The 22042-nt window shown below is 45.5% G+C and overlaps 1 protein-coding gene and 1 long non-coding RNA gene across 2 annotated transcripts in view; one reads left to right on the plus strand and one right to left on the minus strand.

Annotated features, from left to right (window-relative positions):
* Positions 1 to 22042, plus strand: part of EPHB1 (EPH receptor B1) — a 473721-nt gene that overhangs the window by 320874 nt on the left and 130805 nt on the right. The gene's annotated exons all lie outside the window — the stretch shown is intronic.
* LOC109026395 (uncharacterized) lies at positions 9627 to 14951 on the minus strand. The gene is made up of 3 exons (XR_002005420.4): positions 14643 to 14951; positions 10085 to 10314; positions 9627 to 9800 (listed from the first exon to the last, which is right to left on the minus strand). It is a non-coding gene; the product is annotated as an uncharacterized lncRNA (long non-coding RNA).

Genomic DNA, 22042 nt, shown 5'->3' on the forward strand with positions numbered 1-22042 from the left:
GGAACACGAGCTTCCTTCTGGATAAAATTGGGTGTGCTGGAACTCAAATTACGAGGTTGTGAGAATTAAAAGCCAGCAAGCAAGTGAAGCTCCAGGATGAAAACTCAGGTCTGTCTGACTCTAATTCCATGACCTCAGTGATGTTGCAAACCATCGTAGCGATGATGGTGATTGGCTGTTATTCTCACTCATGAATCTACCTTGCTTAGAGAAGGATAAGAATCTGCTCTTCCTTCTCCCATTCCTGCATAGTCTGGTTTCTCTCCTTTAAGTTCATGTTTCATTTTTTAAGGTGCTGGCAGTTGTTTCCCTCTTTTATCCCAGACACGACAGGGCAGTGGTGGGGTGGGGGGGGGTGGTGTCCCTGTGGCATAAGGATCATGTCCCTTGGACAGACTGCCCAGGAGTGGGACATTCCCAGGGCCTAGACCCTGATCTTCCCAGGGAAGCAGGGTGGATGGAGAAGAGTGCATAGGGTTTAGAGGGTAGAAATGGCCTTGGTATGACAGAAACAGAATGACGTCCTCTGCAGGTGGCCTCTGCAGCCAGGTTTGGTGGCCATAGAGCATTGTGGGTCTGTAAGGACATGAGCTTATAAGCCCTCTGGTCTTGGGCACAGGATCTGCTGCATCATGCTCAATAAGATCCCCACTGATGGTTTCCTTTAGGTCAGTGGTTTTAAAATGCAGTCCCTGGACAAGCAGCCTCCGTGTCACCTGGGAACTTACTAAAATTAAAAATTCTCAGCCCCAACCCGGAGCCACTGAATGAGAAGCTCTGGAGGTGGAGCCCAGTGATCAGAGTTTTAACAAGCCCTGCAAGTAACTCTGAAGGCTGTGAAAGTTTGGGAACATTGCTTTAGAGTTGGGTCATGTTCCTCTGTCCTTTGCTTTATGACTTCTGAGGAGAAAGGCCATTGGGTGAATTCTCACAGACTGGAACCACAGGGTGTTCCCCTCCCCATCAATGTCCTGTGTGCCAGGCTAGAAAGCTGCAGGGAGTGGGGCTGTGAATATGTATGTGAGAGAGAGGAGGGGTGGGGTCTGATGTGAGTGTGAATGTATGAGCGCATCTGTGTTTATTTGAGTGGTTCAAGGGAGGGCCTCACTACTTCTCAGAATAATCCCCACCTGTTCTGGCTCAATTTCTATTTCATTTTCACTCTTTTTTTTTTGAGATGGAGTCTCACTCTGTCACCCAGGCTGGACTGCAGTGGCGTGATCTCAGCTCGCTGCAACCTCCACCTCCCAGGTTCAAGCGATTCTCCTGCCTCGGCCTCCCGAGTAGCTGGGATTACAGGTGCTCGCCACCAGACCCGGCTAATTTTTGTATTTTTAGTAGAGATGGGGTTTCACCATGTTGGTCAGGCTGGTCTCGAACTCCTGACCTTGTGATCTGCCCGCCTCAGCCTCCCAAAGTGCTGGGATTACAGGCATGAGCCACTGCGCCCAGCCCGTTTTCACTCTTGAGTGGTCAGAGCAGTGTGATGACCTGCAAAGGACATTGTTAGCTGGGGCTGGGAGCAGTGACCAGGGAGAGAAGCGAATGGAAACCAGGAAGCACAACGTGGCTGGAGTGAGCTCAGCGGGGGCTGAAGGAGAAACTGAAACAGAAGGAAAGTGACTGATGGGCACCATTTGCCTGAATTCAGATAGAGGATCCAGAGGGTAGCCAGTGTAAATGGGTGATGGGCCCCAGCTCACCTAGGAGGAAATCAGACCAAGAGGAAAACTCTGAGGCTGCTGCTGCAGGGAGGAGCTCTTCAGGCCAATAGGGCAATAAGCATTCCACATGAGACAGGAATCTAGTGTCGTAAACTGGGGACTGCTTGCTTGTCTGCATGTCTACACAGTGAGGGTGATTTTTTTTTTAATTTTATTATTATTATACTTTAAGTTTTAGGGTACATGTGCACAACGTGAAGGTTTGTTACATATGTATACATGTGCCATGTTGGTGTGCTACACCCATTAACTTCTCATTTAGCATTAGGTGTATCTCCTAATGCTATCCCTCTCCCGTCCCCCCACCCCACAACAGTCCCCAGTGTGTGATATTCCCCTTCCTGTGTCCGTGTGTTCTCACTGTTCAATTCCGACCTCTGAGTGAGGACATGCGGTGTTTGGTTTTTTGTCCTTGCGATAGTTTGCTGAGAATGATGGTTTCCAGCTTCATCCATGTCCCTACAAAGGACATGAACTCATCATTTTTTATGGCTGCATAGTATTCCATGGTGTATATGTGCCACATTTTCTTAATCCAGTCTATCATTGTTGGACATTTGGGTTGGTTCCAAGTCTTTGCTATTGTGAATTTTAAACAGTTTTCAAAAGTCGACCTTTTGACAAGTGTTTACTTGGGTTAATCTAGGGCTTGCAAAATGGTAAAAGAAGGCTGCTTTGCTCCACCTGAGCTTTACCCATTGCTGACCAGGGCTTTAGTGTAAGTTACCCTGTGTGTTCTATTCGATAGGTAAAGAGACTGATATTACCCCGATATGTAATCCATGTTGCCCGTTAAAAAATACATTTGTGTTTTTGAAGGGGAGGTAGTCTGTGTTCTCCTTGAGGTGAACTTCACACAAAGGTCAAAGATCAATAAGAGTCAGAGGGCAAGCCTAGATTTGGGTCCCCGCCCCATGCTGGTAGATGGTTTATACATCTGGATGCAAAAGGAAGGAGTGTGACTGCAAGCTGGAAGCTATTTATAACTGTCACCGCCACATCAGGAAGGGTCAGCGTTGCCTGTGTAAATGTGCTTTCACACTTCTGTAATCTACGATTTCTTTTCATAGTTGTTTGACCCAAGTGAGTATAACCTTTTTGAGGAATTGTATAGCTCTAAGTTTTAAGCTAAAAGCCAGGCACACAAGCTAACATGTTTGTTTCAGAATTTCATAAGAGCATTTGGAGTCACAGATTGTTGACACTCTGAGCACTGCCACCCCAAATCCTCCCAATGTTAGCCTTCTCCCTCCAGTAACCCCAAGAGGCAGAGGCGGTCATGCCACTTTTATTGTTCTGAGCATTTGTGATGACAGCTCGTGTCTTGTGCAGGGCAGCGTCACTCCATTGCCGACAGCAGTAACCCATCGCTGGGGGAGAGGCCTTCTGGACTTCAGATTAGGAACTCCTTCCTCACTCCTGGCCATTGGTCGGTCCTTAAGGACCAATGCTCAGCAGGCCAGTGATTTTAATGGTTAAGGACAATGTTCCCATCTTTTTAAAATTATCTCCTTGAGGCTAAACACTTGTTGCTTTAACTGTTCCCCAAATTTCCTGACCCATGCCCCTGCCCCTCTGCCATTTTTCCAGGCTCGTGGCTGGCCTTTTCTGAATCTCTCACATTTATCGATAAAGCTCTCAAAATATAGCAGCCAGAATGAGACTTGTGATCCTCACTCCAGAGCAAGGTTCAGTAGAAAAGTCATGGATTTTCCTTGTGATTGGGATATTGCAACCTTGTGTTCACTTTGGTTGCAGTCACTGAAACTGTGAGCTCCCACCACATGTGGCAGCCACTAAACAGCCAGTGCTTTTGTTTGTCCCCTCAGGAAATGCTGTCTGTTTGGGTCTCCCCTATGTGCACTTATCAGTATGATTTCAGACATTTTACCTTGTGGATTTAGGCACAGTGCACTTTCACGTACAGATCATTTTAAATACTGATTTTTATCATCTTTCAAATAAGCAGTGTTAGTATAATTGCTAAGAGTGTGGGCTCTGGAGCCTGTGCCCAGGTTCAAGTCCTGCTCTACTACTGAACAGTGATGTGGGGCAAGTGACAAAGCTTTTCTGTCTTCATTTCCTATTCCATAAAATGGGGATAATATTGGAGTCTGCCTCACTGCACTGTTATGGGAATTAAATGCAATATACTATTTAGGCTGGGCACAGTGGCTCACACCTGTAATCCCAGCACTTTGGGAGGCCAAGGCAGGCAAATCATGAGGTCAGGAGTTCGAGACCAGCCTGGCCAATATGGTGAAACCCTGTCTCTACTAAAAAAAAAAGAAAAAAAAAAATACAAAAATTACCCGGGCGTGGTGGCATGTGCCTGTAGTCCCAGCTACTCGGAGGCTGAGGCAGAAGAATTGCTTGAACCTGGGAGGCAGAGGTTGCAGTGAGCCAAGATCGTGTCACTGCACTCCAGCCTGGATGATAGAGCAAGACTCTGTCTCAGATAAATAAATAAATAAATAAATAAATAAATAAATAAATAAATAGAACAATATTTGGCATACAGGAATAATTCAATAAAAGTAAGCTATTTGATTTTATTACTATTATCAGAGTTGTCTACCCTACTTTGATGTAATTTTCAAAGCAGCTAAAATCCAAGCACAGGCACTATTATTTAGTTAACATTTCTTCCTTCAATGTACAAGTATTTGTATACTTTTAGAAGTTACTCCTGTGGAAATCTAGGTTTACTCTATACTCTATACTCTTTTTCTTCGCAGGCTAATAAATTTTTAGAGAGAGAAAGAATGTTGACTGGCCTGACTTACACATAGAGAACACACACAAGTTCTTGTCGGTCCTTCTTTGAGGCTCACAAAGCACTGATTTACTTGTGAAGTTCCAGAAGGAGGGGATTAACGTGAAGTGCATCCATGTAATCTACTCCCTTCTCTATTTTAAAAATCAGAACAAAGCTGTCCTCTCCATGACTTTAGGGTCCCCTCTTGCCATGAATGCTCCTTTGTGGTCTCAGGCAATTGTCTTGATGTCAAATTTATAGGTTCTGGTCCAAGGCAGAACTGGCCTGGAATGGATGCTGGAACTTAATTGTTGCCACAGCTCAGCTTCTGCAATATTCTCTGCTCCAATTGTTCACCTCTAAGGCGAAGGCAGTCAGGAGTGAGTGGCTCTGCATCCTCTGTCCTCTACCAGCCTCTCGCCTCCTCCCCCAGGCAGGAGGAGGCCTTGCTTTGCACACCCTGAACATTCTCAGCTATTCAGAGCTATTGTGGTACCAGAATCATGCCTGTTCACTGGACTGGAAGCTCTTTGACGTGCTGATTTGATTTTTTTTTCTTTTAAATCTGCTTCATGACCTTACAGAGCAGGTGTGTCCAATGCAGTCAAGTGGTAAGAGCCCTACTGTGGAATCAGGTAAACCAGGGTTGACTCTCAGCTCCACTCCTTCCTCACAGTGTGGCCTTGGGTAGGTTACCTAACTTATCTGAATCTCTATTTTTATGTCCCCGAAAATGAGGATATTGTTTATTATTGTGTCCATTGTGAATTGTATGTAAAATGCCTAACTCAGTGTTAGACACATGCACAGTGCTCAATAAATTGTTGTCTTTGTTTGGGTTTTTATGAATAATGTTTAAGAAGTGGGTTTTGAGTCTCTAAGATATGCAATTAAAAATAAGAAAACATGGCCAGGCACAGTGGCTCACGCCTGTAATCCCAGCACTTTGGGAGGCCGAGGCGGGTGGATCACGAGGTCAAGAGATTGAGACCATCCTGGCCAACATGGTGAAACCCCGTCTCTACTAAAAATAGAAAAATTAGGCAGGCATGGTGGCACACACCTGTAGTCCCAGCTACTCAGGAGGCTGAGGCAGGATAATCGCTTGAACCCAGGAGGCAAAGGTTACATTGAGCCGAGATCGTGCCACTGCACTCCATCCTGGGCAACAGAGCGAGACTCTGGCTCAAAACAAAAACAAAAAACAAAAAAACATTAAAAGTATAAGTGCAAAGGCTTTCAGATCAAATTCTCCTGGAGAGCCATCCTAGGTTAGCTAAATTCTGACTCCATCACTCCCCTGTCTCCACCCCATCACAATGTGATTACAAATCTGTGTTCAACCTGTGCTACCATCTTGGTCCCTAGCTTCTCACAGGTGGTCCCCAGATGGCCTTTTGGTCCCCTTTGTCTTCCCTCTCCCATCCATGATAATGGCACCAGATCCCGATTTCATTTGGCCAGAGACTAAGCCCAAATTTCACAGTGGTTTCTGAGCTGTGGCTCACTCCTAGACCTCTTGCCAGTGCCTCATGGTGGTCACTTTTCAGAGTCACCACTGCCAGTCAGTCCTGGAACCTGTATTGATCCACTGCACCCTCTGTTGCTGACCACTGACGTTGTCCCAAAGCCAGGTTCAGAATCTACCCTGAATCCCATTACACTGGTGGGCCCCTGTCTGTACACCCACCTTTCATCAGTATGCTTCTCAAAGTCTGTCCCTACATCTGAGCTTGCAGCCTTCTACCCTCTCCAAGGACCCGTATATTTCCTGACATTTCTTGGAGACTACCTGTACTCTCCTTCATTCTCCAAGTCTCCAGCTGCCATATTGGAAATCTGGTACCAACCAACCTTTCCCAAACCAGGACTGTGACATTCCAGATTCCCTGGTTTGGTAATACATGTGGATGTCACATGGATGCTAAAGCCAGACCCACACACATCACTGATGGCTTCACTTGGGTGTGACAAAGACCAGGGATCCCAGTGTCTTTGACTCTGATCAGGTATTTAGAGGGAAGCCACTTTCCACTTGACATAAAGGTAGATTCTGAATGATATCCACAAAGAGCAGAGGCTGCCTGGCTAGGGATCTCTCCATAACTGGAAGTATACAAAAAGGTTCTGGTGATGCCTGCCAAGAGGGTTTCTGAATAATGTATGAAGTTAGGTAAAGTGGACAGGAATGAGTCTTATAGTCAGTATGAGCAAGTCCATGCTTTCTGGATTATGTGTGCCATAGTATGTGAAAGCCAGCATTTTGTAGTGATTTATTTTGAAACTGTGTGTTTGCTTTTTCTGAGAAGCTTTCCCCACAATTGGCTGGAAAATTCCAAGTCTGAGCCAGACACCTGAGAACTGCTATGATATGGGATTGGCTGTGGGCTTAAAATCTGGACTTTCCAATGTATAAATAATCACTGATGATTTTGAAGACACAGAGCAGGCTGCAGTCTGAAGTCAACCTATAGAAGGCTTATGATTCCCTCTACCCTGTGCCAGAGACTACCTCCACCCCATTAAATAAAAAAGTGTTCTGGCTCTGAAGCCACATCAGGAAGGGTGGCTTGTCTTCAAGAGGCTAAAGGATAGAGAACTAGAGGCTAGTTGAACACTAAGGTCGATCTGTCCCCTCTTCCCATTCTGGAGACTAGTAGGTTGTGGCAATGGTACTAATAGGAATGGTGTGCTGGCCCCTCCTTGGCTGTGGCTTAGACTTGCAGGAGATGCCCAAGGTGGCCTTTTAAGCAACTCCTCTGAGTCACCTCAGAGGTTTGCCTTTCCAGGCTTACCTTGGAAATGGCAATGAAGGGTGCTCAGTTGTGCAGGTTGGAGTGAACTTGCATGGCAGCTGTGTAGTGAGATGAAGCCAGATGCAGGTTGTCTCTTCTGGGGCAGAGATGCCCAGAAGGTGAGGGCTGGGGTGGGGTGGGGGGCAATGGTCAGTGGGAACCCATGGTCACTGCCATGCCCTGCCAGTACTCCATGAGCAATAATGGAAAGCCACTCAGTTCTCACAAAGAGATTGTCATCTACTGGTCAGCAAAGGGGAACTGAGCACCAGGTAAGAATTGGCTCTCCCTGTAAGTGAAAGGCAGGCTTTGTGCCCACACCCGGGGACAGGGTCTGCATGAGGCTCTATGAGGTTAGCCATGCCCATACCCACACCCATCTGCACAGGTCAGGTTGTGAAGCACCAAGGCTTCGGAGACAGAGACCATACACCATTACCATGCTGTGTGCCATGGTGCTCCACTACTCAGTAATAGCTGATTGGAATAAGAATACATGTGCATACCTCTAACACTAATAACTGGCATTTATTAAAGTGTTGCTACAGTTTAGGCCCTGTGCTAAGCCTCTGACATGGTTTTTCTCAATTAACCTCAGAGATTATAAGACAGGTATTACAACTAGTTCCAATTTATAGATGAAGTAATTGAGGCCCAGAAGGGCTAAATGACTTGCCCAAGTTTCCACCTTAGTGAGCAGCAAAGCCCGTATTTCCTTCTAGGCCTGACAAGGTTCAGGTCTCCAGCTCCTCACCCTCAGTGCTAGTCTACTTCCCTCGGGAAGGAGGAGGACTATTGCCTCTGATGTGACCTGGCACCAAATTAATGGTAGAATCCCAGCTAAGATGGGGAAGGATCACATTTTGTTGATTAGAACTAGTTATGTGCTTTCCATGCAAGGCGGCTGGGAAAGGTGTCTTCTATGAGACTTGAGAAGAGAACAGAATTGCACAGGGAGGCCCTGGCAACCCCTACCGAGTATACAGTTCCCCATGGGTGAGTGTTTGGGCCCATTCAGTGCTTCATTAATATAAACAATAATACTGCCACAAAAATGCATATCCCTATATTTGTGGAGGAAATTCACCTAGAAATAGAATTGCTGGGCTACGGGGTGCATGCACTTAGAACCAATCAATATTACAAAGTGCTTTCCCAGAGGCCTTGGCCAGTGTACACTCTTCACAGCAGTGTGCATCAGGCTTCTCCACACACTGGCCTGATGATGCTATCAAGACTTTTATTTTTTGCCAAGTTGGCTGACCTCCTAGTCATTTTGATTAGTATTTCTCTGATTATAAATGAGTGTGTATTTTTTATATGTTTATTGACCAATTTATTTTGTCTTCTGGGAATTGTCTGTTTATAACCCTTGCCTTTTTCTATATTTAAAAATTGATTTCTAGATGACAATTAATTATATGTGACATCCTGCCCTCCAGCCCTCCACTTATTTTTAACTCTGTGGATACTTGTTTTGTCATATTGAGGTTTTAAATTTTTGAACTCAAATCTGACCATCTTTTTTTTCTGGTTTGGAGATTGGTGTCTTGAGCTTTTGACTACATTTTATATATGTCCTTCCCACTCTAAGGCATGAAAACACTCTCTTATACTTTCTTTCTTTTTCTTTTTTTTTTTTTTTTTGAGTCAGAGTCTCGCTGTGTTGCCCAGGCTGGGGTGCAGTGGGGCAATCTAGGCTCACTGCAACCTCCGCCTCCCGGGTTCAAGCAATTCTCCCACCTCAGCCTCCTGAGTAGCTGGGCTACAGGTATGCACCACCATGCCTGGCTAATTTTTGTATTTTTAGTAGAGGTGGGGTTTTGCCATGTTGGCCAGACCAGTCTCAAACTCCTAGACTCAAGTGATCCCCCTGTCTTGGCCTCCCAAAGTGCTGTAGTTACAGGCGTGAGCCACCAAGACTGGGCTTTTATACTTTCTTTTAATTCTCTGTATGGTGTTTATGTTTAGTTCCTTCTTCCATCTGGAACTTTATTTTGCATAGGATGTGATATCAGTATTCTTTTTTATCTTATTAAAAATAACATCCCATGAGCTCCACCTGAATTGTCCACATTTTGGTGAGATGTTTCTTTTATTATATACTAACTGTTTGTGTATGTTTGTCTTTATTCTTTCTAATTGGTGGTTCTGTCTGTTCTGGCACCAGTTCTAAACTGTTCTAAAGATGGTAGCTTTCTGATATGTCTCAATGACTGGTGAACTAAGTCTCTGTATATTATTCATTCTCAAAAATAGCTATCCCATTCTTAAACATTGTTTTCTTCAAGATGAATCTTACAACCAGCTTGACAAATGTCATTAAACAATCCTGTTTAATCAGGGTTGGAATTGCATTGGATATATAGATTACTTTGGGGATGATTCTCTTCTTTATGATATTCTTTATTCCATCCAGGCATGAGGTATTCAAGTCTTCTTTTACGTTCTTCGATAAAGTTTTGTAGTCATCTTCATAGACGTCTTGTGAGATTTAATCCTAGGTATTTTATGGTTTTTTGGCTATTGTGAATAAATAATTTTTTATTATATTTTCAAACAGGTTATGATTATTAACAGATGACAGTGTAGTGGTGGGAATAGTGAGCTTTCTTCTGCTGGGCATCTTGTGTTAGTGGACATCTAACAGAGGCTGGCCAACAGGGAGTGACTGTAGAGGTTGTTTGTCACCAGAGATACACTGACCACCAAGGTTTCATTGCATGCCATGAATTACTGTGTCTATGAAATGTCAAAATCAGGAATTTCTCTTGGGTGACCTATAACACCCTGGAAAGTATACTTACCTTTTTCAATTTCTTTTTTGTTCTCTTGACCTTGAATTGTTGTCTTAGGAATGAGGGCCTTTTCTGGATACCTGGAGAGAGGCAGCACATGTCTCTTTTACAGCTGCATAAGCCAGTGCCTGGAAGAGTCTTCTGTATATTCCCAAGGAAAATGGAATGAGTTATCCATGAATATTTAACCCACAATCACTTCCCAGCTGTTATCTTGATGCCAGTCTGATCTGCGGTCTCTAGAAAAAGACGGAAAATTATGACAACTAGAAAAAATTCTGTCATCTAGGAAGGGGGCTCTTAATCATTTTTGATGGACTGTGGAGATGCAGGACTCCTCCCCGGGCATCCCCATCTCTCAGGAATGGTGGGGAGATAGGACTTCTGACCATACAGTAGCCCAGAGGTTCCATCCTATCTGCATGCAGCAGGGACTCCTCCAGTCTGGTCCAGATGGTTGTCTTCTTGTAAAAGAAACACCTTAGAAGTCCCATACCCTTCCCTCATCAGTGCCTAGTATCCAGAAGTTCAGCAGAGTATGTGTTGTGTGGAACTAGCCAGGTTCTGCACTCCTGAGAGTGGCTTGCAAGGAGCTGAGATCCTTTACCTGCAAGGCTTTCATCGTATGTGACCTCCATGCCTGATGGACTTTGGCCCAGTGGCTACCAACCAAATCTCCAGATGCAAAGCAAATTCCTATCCAGATCTGAATCTCCACACTCGCATCTGCATGGAGAGAATTACTGAGCTCTGGGCTGTATCAGGATATGCTAAATCAAACGAGTAGTTTTGGGTGGTTCAGGGCCTGAGTGCATCAATTAGAAATAATGTCCAGAACAAGGAACTCTGTAGAAGTTCTGTCCTGTAAGACCTATTCCTCTGTTGTGCCAAAGACTGAAGTGTGTGTCAATGTCTTTTCACTTCAAGAAGACTCTAACCGGCTTGCTTGGACTGTTGCCTCCAGTGACAGCAAATGCCTTGGAGCCTGTCCTGGCAGGATGTGGCCTGGTATGGTGATCTTTCAGCAGGAAGTGCTCTGGGGATTCTTCCTCTGAGACACTAGATCAGAGGTGCTGTGAGCAGGGCTTGGCAGAAGGACCCTACCTGAAGGCCTGGGAGAACCTATACGGGAGGTCTGCTTGGGGTCTCAGGGGCCCTAGGCAAGGAGATGTTTTTCCTGCTTCACAGGGCCTTCAGGTCAAGTGTTCTGCACAAAGTCTTTTTTTTCTTTAATTGTACAGGTGTGCACTTGGTCCCTGTTTCCCTTCTAGAAAGTGAATAGATGGAAAGGGACTCCCAGATAACTATACCAGGCAGTCCCTTATGCATATGAAGTACACTAAGGATCACAGAATGCTTTAACCTATGTTATGCCATTTGATTCTCCCATAAAGAGGGCAGTGTTCCCTCCAAGTTCCCATAGCACAATGCCTGGCCATCTCAAGGCTCAGGGGGATAGATCTCCACTAGCTTTGTCAGTCAGTGGTTTGTGTGGCTGTTGTGCAGGTGCCCGTCTCCTTTGCAGACCTTCAGCTTCTCAGGGTAGACATTGGTGAACTTTTCATAACCCCACATACACAGCACAGCACACAGGAGGGTCTCAGTAAACACAGATGGATTGATCTGTCAAGGATCAATGAATGATTAGGCTGAGAGAAGATAAGTGATTGCTTAAGGTCACACTTTGGCAAGGCTAAGACTCAGCCCCAGTTTTTTCTTTGAGTCCAGTGCATCTTTCCTCACTGTAGAAAGCTTTTGATGCTGCATTTCAGGGGTATGAAAGGGGTCTTGAAAGCCATGTCTTTAAGATGACATGACCTATAGTTCTTGACTTGGAGCATTTCCAGGGGATTTTCAGGGGTGGCAGCATATTGTACCTTTCCACTCTTTGGCCCCACCTTGAGCCACAGCTAGAAGATTCAACCTTCTATCCCTCTCCCACATGCACAGTAACCTGAGACTAGTCATAAATACCTCCCTACTGAGGTGCACTGCCTCCCAGGATCCAGGGGCCTCAGCCATCCTCTAAGGGCTTCTGCAGCCCCAAGGAAACCTAGACTCTCAGACTTGAGCTCAGACTAGGTAGAGGGGCTGTCTCTTTTCCCAGAATGTATAATCTACTTTCTTTCTCCCAGACAATTGGCTCCATTGAAGCAGGAGAAACAATAAGTACTTTCTACAAACACTGGTTTTGGTAAAATGTGTAACACTAGGCTCTTTGATGCTCCTGAAATCCCTCTCAGCAGGGTCCCTCCTTGTTTTGACTAATCATTTCTTCTTATTACTAACTGTTATGATTAGGAGAATTGCCTGAGTACAGGCCCAGTGTTTCCAAGACCCTAATGAGCAACACGTGCAGACTCGCTTAGCATAGTCCTGGAATCATGGTTGTTCTGTTTCCTCAGGGAAGCTGCTGAGATGCCTCAGGGACAGGAGCTTTTTCCTGCCTCTGTGAAATCTTCCCCCAGCCCCCAGAAAATGCTTTGCATCACAGCTGTGTTGTACAGCATTAGGTGCCTCTACCCCAGGTGGAAGAGTTGTTAAGGATGAGATTTGGAACCTGCCAGCCCTGCACTCAAGTCTTGGTTCCACCAGTGCATGAGTTGGGCAAGTTTCTTTATACTCTGAGCTAGAGTTTTCTCATGATTAAACTGTATACAATAGTTCCTACTTCAAAGAGTGTTGGAAAGATAAGATTACATTAAGTAATCCACAAAATACCTAAGACAGTACTTTGCATACAGTATTTATCAATAAAAGAAAATTCAAATTTCCATGTTGACCTCCACTGCTTTCAGATGCACCTAGTATCCAAAAGTTCAATTTCTCTTTCTTGGTTCCAAAGACAATTCAAGGGCAAGTAGAAATCTGCTCCAGGGAAAGGACCCAAAATTGGTCATTTGAGCAGTGATATGAACAAGTTTCATCAAGTCACAGCCATGTCCACAGGAAGGCAATGGGACAGGGAGCCCTTTTGGTCACCTAGAAGGCAAGCACCATGCCCAGCACCAGTGCTGGGCATGCATACCCATGTGGCAAATATGCCTCCGCTAGTGACTGTGTGACCACAGACAAGACATTCTGTCACTCTGGGCCTTTGTTTTCTTATTGTTAAGTTGGGGATAATAATGCCTCATAGAATTTTGAGAGAAAATGGTGACATAGTATCTGTAAAAAGACTGTTCGTGCTGTTCAGAGATGTTACAAAGTATTCAGAATCTGCCTCTTCTCATCTCCTCCGCTGATGTCATTCTGGCCCAAGCCACCATCACCTCTCCCCTAGATGACTGCTGTGTCCTCCTGATTGGTCTGCCTTCTTCCACCTTTATCCTCTTCTAGCCTGTCCTCCACAAGGCAGCATAAGCCTAAGCATGCCATTTCTCTGCTCAGAGCCCTCCTTACAGTAACACTTCATTTACAGTAAAATTCCTGGCAGGCTGAAACCAGGACTTACGAGTCTGCCTCCCCCACTACCTTTCTAATCTTTATTATGACCCCTCTACTTCTTGATTGTTATATGGCAACCATGCTGCTTCCTTGATCTTCCTCAAAGAAGGAACCAAGTACATTCCCACCTCAGGGCCTTTGCACATGCCGGTCCTTTGGGCTGGGGAACACTCCCTCTAGATATTTGCATTGCTTCTGTCTCATCACACTCAGGTCTCTGTCCAGATGGCCTCTGCTCTGAGAGAGCTCCCCTCACTACACCAGCATGCTGTCTCCCCTCCTCCTTCTCTGTGTATCATCAGAGCCCTATGACTGCTGATACTATTCATTTATCTACGTATTGAAATGTTTTCTGACTCCTTCACTAGAGAATAAGCTCCATGAGGGCAGTGTCTGTGTCACTGTCTTCACATTCATCATTACCATATAACAATGAGTTAAAAATTACAGCTGCCAATAGAGAAGCCATCCTAAGTGACTGGCACTGTTCTAAACCTTTACTTACACTGCTCAATTGGTAGTCCATTACAACACTCCTATGGGTTGCTGTGATCATCATGCAGATTTTACCAGTGAATATGCTGAGGCTTAGATAGGCTATGCCAAAAATCCAGAATTCAACTCAGTTCTGTCTGTATCTGAAGATCTGTGACCTCCCATCCTTAGTAATTTGCTACTGGGGTTCATTTAAAGCTGATTTCAAAGGTGGTATAAAATTTTCTCTGATAAGGTTGTGCTCACATGGCTGTTAGAAAAAGTAGACCAACATGATTTCCCTGAGCTTTAATGCCCTCTCCTCCTTGCCCCAGTGAGATATCCTACACTTTGAGGACAGGAGCCTTAAAGGATGCCTGAGCTTGCGGTGAGACAGGCATCAACCAACCTTCTAGCTAGCACCTGCTGCTCTGGACCCTCAGCACAATTCCCTCTCTTGAAGGGACACCTCAGAATTTCAGACACCACTTATTCCATATTGAGCAAAACCATGTCCCATATGTCTGGTATTCATTGTTGGCAGATTGCAGACAATTCTTGGTCTGTTTTTTTCTGAAGATCCTGAGCCCTTCCAAGCTTCTGTTATTGAGAGATGGATGTTTTTGGCATCCTTTAAATGACTTACCAGTCTGTCCACTTTGGTGCCACTAGTTTCCGCAGGCCCCTGGTAACTTATTCCTCGTTTCCCATATTGCCTCAGTAACCTCCCTCCCATATGGTAAAATAGGGCAACTCTTGCACCACTGACCTCTGTTATTGGGATCTTATTATGATGCCTGACATAGAATCTTTAGAAGCACCCCCACTGTTGGCCAGAGAACTCAGTGAAAGGGACAGGGAACACATAGGCTTATGCCACTCTCCAAGGTCCTGAACCAACATGCTGCAAAATATCACAGCCCTTTCCTCTACGGTGCTGGTCATTCCTGTCTGATGTGCTCCTGTTGAGGGAATGATGGAAAAGGAATTACTATCATCCTTAGGAGGAGCAAGAGAAGGAGAGGAAGAGAGCTGAACTTAGGCTAGAGATGTCATAACCACAAATGGTACTTACAAAGAATAAAGGTTTGGTGTTGTTTTCTTTTGTTTTGGCATTGTTTTCAAATAACCATTTATCAAGAAGAAACAACCACTGCACATGAAGCTGAATTCATGTTTATTTGATAATGGTACTACATCCCTGACAGTTGAAACTTTCCCTCTTTTGGCTTATGTTATCCTCCAACCCATCCTGCTTTTAGCCGTGTGTGCCATACTTTGGGCTAGGTATAATAACCAGCCTGACTTTTTTTTTTTTTTTTTTTTTTTTTTGAGACGGAGTCTCGCTCTGTCGCCCAGGCTGGAGTGCAGTGGCGCGATCTCGGCTCACTGCAAGCTCCGCCTCCTGGGTTCACGCCATTCTCCTGCCTCAGCCTCCCGAGTAGCTGGGACTACAGGCGCCCGCCACCACGCCCGGCTAATTTTTAGTATTTTTAGTAGAGGCGGGGTTTCACCGTGTTAGCCAGGATGGTCTCGATCTCCTGACCTCGTGATCCACCCGCCTCGGCCTCCCAAAGTGCTGGGATTACAGGCGTGAGCCACCGCGCCTGGCCCCAGCCTGACTTTTTTCCCTGCATATTTTGCCCCCATAGAAGACCTCTTCAAACTTCTACAGCCCCCATTTCCCTGTCTGCTTCTGTTTCTTGAATTCTGCTTCCCCATAAAATCTCAAAGATCCTTTTACCTTCTCCAGGGCGCCTTCCAATCACTCAGACATGGTTCCTTTAAGTAGCTGTGTCACAATAACCAATGGAGAAAGAAACACTCTGGTAGAATCCTTATTTTGAAAATCGAATTCTGGACCATGCTACTTTCCCAGTCACTCACACCACAGTCTCTCCCACCATCCATACGCCTGATATCATTTTCTGGTCACCCTCTCTACCACCTCTTCACCTTCATTCCATATTGAAGAGTGCTAAAGTCGATATTGAAGTACATATTCAATATTGAACTTCATATTGAAGTAATTTTTCCAAACTACAATCTTGAATCTTCTCAGCCATGGAGAACATTACATTTGTTGCTTTCCTGACTGATAATGCCTAGGAGTCTTGAGTATCAAGTGTCCTTCCTGGCTTATTCCCAGACCCCACTGCAATTCTTTCACCTAAAGAGAGAAAGAAAAGAGGGCACAGTTTGCTGTGGGAGTAAAGGAAAGGTTTCCTTTCCCATAGGTCAGGGGAGGACAATGAATACCAGATACCAAGTCAAAGTCAGGCTACCTCTAGGGAGGCCAGGAAGCAGAGATACAGGTACAGACAGAAGTCACAAGCCCAGTACCTAATAAGAACTGGACCCATTCTGGAGACACAGCCCCATGCTCAAGGCTAAGGTTCTACCCCTTGGTAGAAGTGCTTGCTTGGGCTAGGTGGCCAGGAAGGTGCAGATTGGGGCAGGCAGACTCCAAGGTGTTTCTGTGACAGGTACCAGAGATCATCTCTGAATCTATTGATTTGCACTGGTCTTGTCTTTTCCCAAGTATCTGTAACCCTTTGCATCTGTACCACTTTGATCCTTTACTGTATGTGTTCACAGTTTCCAGCACTCCTTAGGTATGGGCTCCTACATCAGGTTTCCCCAACATAGGTTCCATGACCTCATGGCTTTCACAGTCTTTAGCATAATTCTGAATGAGAGGTCTCTGCTCAAGAAAGGGTGGCTGAATTAGGTCAGTCTTAATTACATGAGCAGGTGAAGATTCCAGATAATCCAATAATGACAATACAAATACTACTACTACCACTAGCCTCTGATGTTACTCAATTTCTCTGTGGACCAGCTACAGTTAAACTCTTTAGGCATGTCATCTCATTAAATTCTCTGACCTACCATCTTTCAGATAAGGAAACTGAGACTTAGAAGTTCACTTTCTCAAGGTCAAGCAACTAGAGAATATGTTTTAACTTGGTTACTGTGAACACTTAGGAGGATCATTGGTTGGTTTCGGGGGACTAAGAACCCCCTCAGAGTCTGAAAAATCATGTGTTGCAACACGTGTTCACTTTTCTGGGGGAAAAGCTTTGTTTCTTTTATCAGATTCTGTAAGTGGTCATGCACAGAGCAGGGAGGGCCCCACCTCTGGCCTGATGCAGAGGAGCATGATCCCAGCCTGAATGTGGGGTTTTCCAGGGGAGTGTTTCTCCCAAGTTATAGCTCCAACCTTGTGGACAACCACCGTGGTTGCCACCTTCAGCAGCACCCAATGGGGAGGGATCCCAGGACACAGACCCTGGCTTCAGCAATGCACAATGAGCTAGACCCGACCTGCTTGGCACCTTGTACCAGCCTGAAATTTACTACTAAATTCTGAGACCAGAAGGTTAGCCTTATTAAGATTCCTGATAAAGGAATTGGCTTTGGGGGCTTACCTGTCTTCAGCAGATTTTCACTTTGATTACTCAGGAGTGCTCTTATTTCCAGCTTAATGCCTGCAAATAAACTCACCCGCTCTCTCCCACACACCCTGTCTCACCATTCTTTAAAAAATCATCTGGCCCAAATCACATTAAGAAGCAGGAGATTCTATCTTAATATGGTAGCACTTGGGCTGGCCCTGTGGGTCTAGAAGGATCCTGTTTAACTCTTTCTGATCCCAGTGACAACCATGCTCCATGCAGGCTAAGCCAACCTCTCAGGCACATCCTGGAGGACATTGGAGACCCATCTTCAAAACTCATGACCAACCACACTCCCTCCTCACCCAAACAGAAAATCACAGCTCAACACTTCTCCCATCCTTTAAAAGGACTGAATTTCCTTAGCCCTTTAAACAGAATGCATTCATCAGAAGTAACCGTGGCAACAGATCAGAGAGGCTTCAGAAAGCCTGTCTGTATGTAATTAAGAAAAATGAGGAAGAGCAGGGAGCTCAGACGGGGAGACCACGGTGCTGAGCCCTGCCACTGCATTCACTGAGGGCTTTTGCGGAAGGAGATGGCAGATTTTCTTTCTCTGTTCTGGCTTCCCTCTCTGCTCCCCCTTGTAATGTTTTTGTTTAGTGGTCTCAATTGGCCTCCTTCCTGGAGATGTTGCTGGGGGTCCAGATTCTGGATGAATACTCCCTGCAAGAGTAGGGCTCCAAGCCAAGGAGGCAATGCCTGGATGGGTAGGGAAGTGGCTTAGCATCTTCCTCCAGGGAGGTTTATGCAGACGCCAAATCTACCCTGGTCAGACTTTCATTTGGCCATAGGGAGACTGAGCAGTCTACCTGCAGGAGTACGCCCATCTTATCAGGATGCTATGGCACAGACACCTGGGGCCATCATCATTTTAACCACCCAGACATGAGGCCCTGGCTTGCCAGCCCTGGAGCGGGCCTCATGGGAATAAGAGACAGAACCCAGCATTGTTAGGAGGCCATCTGAGCCCTGGTGCTTTTTTTTTCATAACACTTATTCTTATTTAAAATAATTTCATTTATTTCTCTGTTTCCTTCCATTCTATTAGTTTTCTCTCACTGGAATATAAGCTCCATAAGATAAGAAGCTTGCCTGTCTTGGTTTTTCTGCCTCTCAAGTGCTGAAAAGAATGCCGGGAGTATTAGTTACAGGAGTAAATGAGTGAATGAGTAAATAATGAATGGTCATTTTTTTGTGGCCCAGATTCTGTTCACCTCCACAAATATGCACTGGCACTTGCTCTGTGGGAGGAAGAAGACACACCCCTGCCCTCAAGGAGGCAGGGGGAATGATACACTGCAGGGCATGTCTGGCTCTCCTAGCCCTCTGAGTCCATTCTCCAGGGAAGGCCCTTAATGTCTGTTTCTGCTCCTTGGAAGAAAGGGATTCAGATTTATGTACTCCTGCACTCAACAACCATGACCTTCACAAGCCCCTATTCATGCCCCACAGATGCATTTGCTCTTAAAAGTACACATGAATGGGAAGGGGGCAGTGGCTGCTTTATATGAAGACGTTCACTAAAACAACATGGAAAAAAACCCTTCCCCTGGAATGGGGGGTGGGGGTGGGGGAGGAAACTCACTGCATTTCCTCCTGAGCAGCTGGGAGCAAATGAACAGACATGGAGCAGCATCGACAAGGGTGGGTCTTCCCAGCTGTCAGGGAGGCCACTAGATCAGAGACTGGGCAAAACTCTCCATCCAGCTCTTCATTTGCCACCTTTGCCTCACCAAAGCCTCTGCCACTCAGACTAACAAGCAGTGGGTCATCACTGATTACTGCTGCTACTTCAAGGCCTCTCCAAGGCCCCTCCATCCACCTACAGCAAGGCATCCTGTCTCACGCTGGAGAGGGGGATATACATGGGACCTTTTCCATGCACACTGAGCAAAGGTAGAAAACCAGGTGGGAGGGCAAAGTGCTGTCTGGGGATAGTAATCACAGAAACAGACCAGACACCTGCCCCTGTCTACCAGGAGGCTACAGCGTGGTGAGGATGACAAAGAGGAAGAGACTATCACAATGCAATGATGGAATCTGACTTAGGCACCTGGAAATGAGCTATGGAAGCTCAGATAGGGAGATCATGACTGCTGGGCCTCAGGGAAGGGTCCTAGTGGAATGGGTGCTAGACCTTGAAGAGTGAGCAGGAGTTCAAGTTGATACAGAGGGAAAAGAACTTGCGACAGAGGGAAAAACATTGTGTAGAGGCTCAGAGATAAGAAGAGAGTTTAGTGTGCACAGGAAATTTCAGGAACATTTCTATTAGCCAAAATATGAGGGGTGAAGGTCAACTGCCAGGGATGAGATCAAGAAAAGCAAGATCCCACGGGGGCTTGAGTGACATGGAAAGGAGGGCAACCATTTTGGATAATCAGGAAGCAGGGGGGAAATTGTGCAGAAGAACGCTATGACTCCATGTGCAATTTAGAACTCATACTCTGGCAGAAGAGACTATATCAGAGAAATGCAGATGCAATGTTGGAGAATTAATTAGGAGGCTTTTGCAATAGGGTGGGAAAAATGATGAGGCCCAGAATTCTGAGGCCATGGGGATAGAGAGGAAGGAACATGTCTAAGGAAAAGCAGAGGAAGATGGACAGATTGTGCTAATGGTCCATGTGATACAGAAGATGTGGCTCCCAGGGCCTGACTGGTGACTACGCAGGTATCAAAGAAGGTAAGGATTGAATTGTGTTCCATGGATTTGTCACATAGAAAGCCAAAGGAAAAGCAGTCATGGCAGAGAAGTGGGGAAGTAATCAGACTTCAGTTGGCTGAGCAGGGAGAGAGGAAAGACAGTAAGTGTAGGCTCTTGTTTGCAAAAGCTTGGCTGAGCCAAGAGTAAAGAAGAGAGGGTGTGCAATGTAGATAGATGCCAGGTGATGATGTTTTGGTTTGAAAATGGCAAAGACTTGTATGAGTTTACATTGAGAAGCTGGAGTCAGTGGGGAGGGTGTAGCTGAAGCTCAAAGGAGAGAGGAAATAATTGAAGGAGGAAAGTCTCAATGGGTGAGAGGGATGGATGATCACTCTCTTGGTCAGTGCCTGCCTCTGCCCCTTCACCCAAGGCTGCTTTCTGAGTGATAGCCTCAGGATGTCCCAAGGATGCAGTGAGATAAAAAGATTCACTCCACACCTAGTATAAAGCAAGCACTCAGTAAATGTCTTTACTTTGAGATAAGAAACAGGGGCCCGTGGGTGAGTCTAGGCTCTCTGCTATAGAAGTGAGACCAACAAGAGTTGCGTTGACTGCTGAGAGCTTCTGGTATGAGTCCCATCAGTCAGAAGCAAACAGATGTGTCCAAGACAGGCAGTGACCAATATGGATGGTAATGAATTGTGCAGTGTGTGGCAAGGTTGGCCCAGCCCTGTAAGAGCCTACCTGGGACAGTACTGACTGCCTTCCCAGCACTAGCTATGTGATTATTTGAAAAGAGATGGATGTTTATTCCTGGGCAGATGGGTGGGGAGTTCTTGAATGCTGTTTGCAAGACTTCAGTAAAAATGCTCCATGAATTCTGCCCTGTCACATGTGTGCATGAACGCTGTGCTTTAGCTCAGGCCTAATGGGCTTTATATGGTACGGTACTGATTTTCTTTCAAGTTTTAATAGAACCCGATTTAATATTTGCTTTCTGCTCTAGCTGCTTGCTGTTGACTGATTCAACACAGAATCCTTCCCTGGTGCCCCCCGACCTTGTTGTTATTCCCTCATTTTTTGTGTTGGCATTTGATTCCTGTCTCCAGCATGAACCACTTTACACATGTCTTCGTTCAGCTGGTGACAGTCACGTGCATGAATTCTGAATGCATTACTATCTGAAGCGGCTGCTCCAGCAGACCTGCCATTCGAAAGGGGGGCTTCCGGGCAGGATTCATTTTTATCGGTTAGACACTGAGGAGATGCAAGGCTCAGGCTTGGGAACCTGAGGCTATGATCTGTTCTGGTTTTGGGCAGCAGATTCTCCAACTTAATCTCAAAATGCCCAGCATTGTGGCAGTTAATTCAGCAATATTTTGCTCTTCTGTGAAGCACCAGGATTTCCACAGTTTTGCAACAAGGCATTTCAGTTTTTGCCAGATTGTGAAAAGTAGCCATAAACAGAGCTTTCCAGAGGAAAGAGGCTGCCCTCTGTGAGTCCCAGTGAGCCTGTCTGGTTTGTAAGAGAAGGTCTGTTCAGAGCAGGGCTATAGATGAGAACGTGAGCTTTGGAATCCAGCAGGTATGGGCTTTCACACTGGCTTCAGTTCTTACAGAGCTATGCGATCTATAGCCAGCCTCCTGTCTAAGCTTTACTTCCCCTTTCTATTAAATTGAGATAATTATTTTATCTTCCTGGTAGGGGTCTTTGGGGGGAATAAATAAGGTAATGTATATAAAGCAGCTAGCAGAATGTCTAAACACATTCCTATGTTTTCTTACGTCATGGGGCCCAAAGTGGCTACATGAACCTCTCCCACCCAATTCTGCTGCTTTTCTCATGTGCCAAAGCTGGTCCAATGTAAATATACATCTGTTCAGGTGCTCTGGAAGCCTGTCCTACAGAGATGCATCCCTGCTACCACGCACACACCAGAT

Source organism: Gorilla gorilla, chromosome 2 (assembly GCF_029281585.2).
Source record: "Gorilla gorilla gorilla isolate KB3781 chromosome 2, NHGRI_mGorGor1-v2.1_pri, whole genome shotgun sequence".
NCBI classification, from domain to species: domain Eukaryota; kingdom Metazoa; phylum Chordata; class Mammalia; order Primates; family Hominidae; genus Gorilla; species Gorilla gorilla.